The sequence below is a fragment of the Nerophis ophidion genome, linkage group LG10 (genome assembly GCF_033978795.1).
Source record: "Nerophis ophidion isolate RoL-2023_Sa linkage group LG10, RoL_Noph_v1.0, whole genome shotgun sequence".
Classification (NCBI taxonomy): Eukaryota; Metazoa; Chordata; class Actinopteri; order Syngnathiformes; family Syngnathidae; genus Nerophis; species Nerophis ophidion.
In genome coordinates this window covers 60,904,578-60,909,577 of record NC_084620.1, presented here as the reverse complement: position 1 = coordinate 60,909,577, position 5,000 = coordinate 60,904,578, and the positions used below count along the sequence as shown (strand labels likewise).

The following is a 5,000-nucleotide window of genomic DNA, read 5'->3' as shown; positions in this document are numbered from 1 at the left end:
ACACACACACACACACACACACACACACACACACTTGGAGGCTTAGCTGCCAGACGGGCAGACCTGAATAATCAATAGGAGAAGAATGGAAAATGAGGATCAGACATGATTAAACAAGCCAGCAGTTAAAACCCGGGGAATACGTCGATAAACGTCAGCCAAAATCCTTCAAATGAGTGAACGTTGGATCATTACTGACACATTTTTCAGTGTATGGATTGACTGTGAAATATCAATTTGCTTTCATTTATGCATACAATGTGTTTATGCGGGGAGCTTTGTCGATAAAAATACGTACGGACAAGAAAAGGGAAACACAGCCAAGACGCAAGCAATTGAATATTTTCGGACAGTTCATAGGATTTTCTACAAACTAGCAATTGGATTTGGCTCATATTGGATATATATATATATATATATATATATATATATATATATATATGTGTATATATGTATATGTATGTATGTATGTATGTATGTGTGTGTGGGAAAAATCACGAGACCACTTCATCTCTACAGAACTGTTTCATGAGGGGTTCCCTCAATCATCAGGAGATTTCTCCTGATGATTGAGGGAACCCCTCATGAAACAGTTCTGTGGAGATGAAGTAGTCTTGTGATTTTTCCCACACCTACATATGTATATATATATATGTATATATATATATATACATCTACACATCTACACACCTATATATATATTTGTATCAGGAAACAAAAACAGAACAACGATACAACTAAAATATCAGAGGAAAAATATTGTAGCAAAAATACTAATAAAATAGTAAAAAATAATAAAAAACAAAAACAAGGCTATAGTTATAAAAGGTTGAAAAATAATAAATGTCCCAGCCTTACAGCCTGCTATTGTCAGTAGTAATTTAACAACCTTGCTAGTAAAAAGAAATGTTTTTATTACTGTTTAAAAAAAAAAAAAAAAACTTCTCTTTTAAAAAGAACAATTCACAGCATTAATCCCACATTGCTGACACACGCATTTAATATATATTACAACTCATTATTATGAGTATATATCAGCGCAGATACTGAGCATTAGCATGAAATATTTATGAGCTGTTATTCATATTATGCTGCATGGCTGTGTTCTCGCTCTCTCTTTAATTTCCTTTTGTCACATCTTTTCATTCTTTGCAGCACTGACTCCCCCCACAACAAGGGGCGCACACGGGACAAACACGCTGAGAGAAAATGGCTGTTTGATTAAAAAGAAGAAAAAAAAACAGCGGCATCAAGACGACCCGGGGAGGAGACGAGACCAAAAATGAATAAAATGCCGAGGTGTAACAAAAATCACATTAGCGGGAAGAGTGTGTGTTTTAGTGTGTGTCGGCTGCGTAAACACAATCACGGCGTGACAGAAACATAGCCTGGGGACGAGCGCGAGGGAGGGAGCAACATTCAAATGAATGAATTCTCCTGGCCGTTAGAATCGTTTAGGCATGAAGTTCACTTAAAGTCAACCAGCGTTTTAGTGGAATTAAAGCTATTTACTGGGTCTTTACTGCAGGGTTTGACTACTGCCACGACACACAAATAAAACAAGGCCGGCCAGGTAATGACATCGTCGTCTAATTGGCGTGGCTGGCAAGTGTGCAGGTGTTAATTGACCCCGCAGGTGCGAGGAGTCACGCCGTGGGAGACTGTTGGAAAGCCCATAATATACAAATGTCAGGTTGTTAGTATAGTACCGCCACACTGATAGATCATATTCGGTACTATACTGCCTCTAAAAAGCACGTCATCACATCAATCAATCAATGTTTACTTATATAGCCCTGAATCACGAGTGTCTCAAAGGGCTGCACAAGTCAGATCCCACATCAGGGCAAGGAAAAACTCAACCCAATGGGACAATGAAATGAACTAGGTGGATGTTGCAGATGTGGGGGACCCCCACCCGGGCGTCTGGTGCAATGGACGTCGAGTGGATCTATCATAATAGTGTGAGAGTCCAGTCTGTAGTGGATCTAACATAATAGTGTGAGAGTCCAGTCTGTAGTGGATCTAACATAATAGTGTGGGAATCAAGTCTGTAGTGGATCTAACATAACAGTCCATAGTGGATCTAACATAATAGTGTGAGAGTCCAGTCTGTAGTGGATCTAACATAATAGTGTGAGAGTCCAGTCTGTAGTGGATCTAACATAACAGTCCATAGTGGATCTAACATAATAGTGTGAGAGTCCAGTCTGTAGTGGATCTAACATAATAGTGTGAGAGTCCAGTCTGTAGTGGATCTAACATAATAGTGTGAGAGTCCAGTCTGTAGTGGATCTAACATAACAGTCCATAGTGGATCTAACATAGTAGTGAGAGTCCAGTCCATAGAGGATCTAATCTAATAGTGAGAGTCCAGTCTGTAGTGGCTCTAACATAATAGTGTGAGAGTCCAGTCTGTAGTGGATCCAACATAACAGTCCATAGTGGATCTAACATAATAGTGAGAGTCCAGTCTGTAGTGGATCTAACATAATAGTGTGAGTCCAGTCCATAGTGGATCTAACATAATAGTGTGAGAGTCCAGTCCATAGTGGATCTAACATAATAGTGAGAGAGTCCAGTCCATAGTGGATCTAACATAATAGTGTGAGAGTCCAGTCCATAGTGGATCTAACATAATAGTGAGAGAGTCCAGTCCATAGTGGATCTAACATAATAGTGTGAGAGTCCAGTCCATAGTGGATCTAACATAATAGTGAGAGAGTCCAGTCCATAGTGGATCTAACATAATAGTGAGAGTCCAGTCCGTAGTGGATATAACATAATAGTGAGAGTCCAGTCTGTAGTGGATCTAAAATAATAGTGTGAGTCCAGTCCATAGTGGATCTAACATAATAGTGTGAGAGTCCAGTCCATAGTGGATCTAACATAATAGTGAGAGAGTCCAGTCCATAGTGGATCTAACATAATAGTGTGAGAGTCCAGTCCATAGTGGATCTAACATAATAGTGAGAGAGTCCAGTCCATAGTGGATCTAACATAATAGTGAGAGTCCAGTCCATAGTGGATCTATCATAATAGTGTGAGAGTCCAGTCCATAGTGGATCTAACATAATAGTGAGAGAGTCCAGTCCATAGTGGATCTAACATAATAGTGTGAGAGTCCAGTCCGTAGTGGATCTAACATAATAGTGAGAGTCCAGTCCGTAGTGGATCTAACATAATAGTGAGATTCCAGTCCATAGTGGATCTAACATAATAGTGAGAGTCCAGTCCATAGTGGATCTAACATAATAGTGTGAGAGTCCAGTCCATAGTGGATCTAACATAATAGTGAGAGTCCAGTCCATAGTGGATCTAACATAATAGTGAGAGTCCAGTCCATAGTGGATCTAACATAATAGTGAGAGACCAGTCCATAGTGGATCTAACATAATAGTGAGAGTTCAGTCCATAGTGGATTCAACATAATAATGAGAGTCCAGTCCATAGTGGATTCTAGCATAATAGTGTGAGAGTCCAGTCCATAGTGGATCTAACATAATAGTGAGAGTCCAGTCCATAGTGGATCTAACATAATAGTGAGAGTCCAGTCCACAATGGATCTAACATAATTGTGAGAGTCCAGTCCATAGTGGATCTAACATAATAGTGTGAGTCCAGTCCATAGTGGATCTAACATAATAGTGAGAGTCCTGTCCATAGTGGATCTAACATAATAGTGAGAGTCCAGTCCATAGTGGATTCAACATAATAATGAGAGTCCAGTCCATAGTGGATTCTAGCATAATAGTGTGAGAGTCAAGTCCATAGTGGATCTAACATAATAGTGAGAGTCCAGTCCATAGTGGATCTAACATAATAGTGAGAGTCCAGTCCACAATGGATCTAACATAATTGTGAGAGTCCAGTCCATAGTGGATCTAACATAATAGTGTGAGTCCAGTCCATAGTGGATCTAACATAATAGTGAGAGTCCTGTCCATAGTGGATCTAACATAATAGTGACAGTTCAGTCCATAGTGGATCTAACATAATAGTGACAGTTCAGTCCATAGTCCATTAAGGAAGCTACTTTTCCTTGTTGATATCTCAAGAAGTGTAAAAATACAAGAACACACACACATTCATGTATTTGTTACCTTCTTGAGACCTGAGAAAAATGCATCCCTCTTTAGGACCACCCTTTCTAGATATATAAAGATTTGTATTGACAACATTATTAACACACACACACATGCACGTGATGTATGCATTTTCTTGCGGGTGAGTCCTAAAGTCATTTATTTCATAGCTTGAAGTCACCCAGACACATGGGTGACTTCAAGCTGGGACACACACTTGCACCTTGTAAACACACACACTTGCACCTTGTATACACACACACTTGCACCTTGTATACACACACACTTGCACCTTGTAAACACACACACTTGCACCTTCTATAAACACACACTTGCACCTTGTATACACACACACACTTGCACCTTGTATACACACACACACTTGCACCTTGTATACACACACACTTGCACCTTGTAAACACACACACTTGCACCTTGTATACACACACACTTGCACCTTGTAAACACACACACTTGCACCTTGTATACACACACACTTGCACCTTGTATACACACACACTTGCACCTTGTAAACACACACACTTGCACCTTGTAAACACACACACTTGCACCTTGTATACACACACACACTTGCACCTTGTAAACACACACACTTGCACCTGGTAAACACACACACTTGCACCTTGTATACACACACACTTGCACCTTGTAAACACACACACTTGCACCTGGTAAACACACACACTTGCACCTTGTAAACACACACACTTGCACCTTGTAAACACACACACTTGCACCTTGTAAACACACACACTTGCACCTTGTATACACACACACTTACACCTGGTAAACACACACACCTGCACCTTGTATACACACACACTTGCACCTTGTAAACACACACACTTGCACCTTGTAAACACACACACTTGCACCTGGTAAACACACACACTT

General features: G+C 40.0%; 1 protein-coding gene and 1 long non-coding RNA gene across 4 annotated transcripts in view; one reads left to right on the top strand and one right to left on the bottom strand.

Annotated features, from left to right (window-relative positions):
- The window catches only part of grm8a (glutamate receptor, metabotropic 8a), a 460,233-nt gene that overhangs the window by 86,588 nt on the left and 368,645 nt on the right, over nt 1-5,000 (bottom strand). The gene's annotated exons all lie outside the window — the stretch shown is intronic.
- LOC133561101 (uncharacterized) overlaps nt 1-5,000 on the top strand; it is a 26,495-nt gene that overhangs the window by 17,279 nt on the left and 4,216 nt on the right. The gene's annotated exons all lie outside the window — the stretch shown is intronic.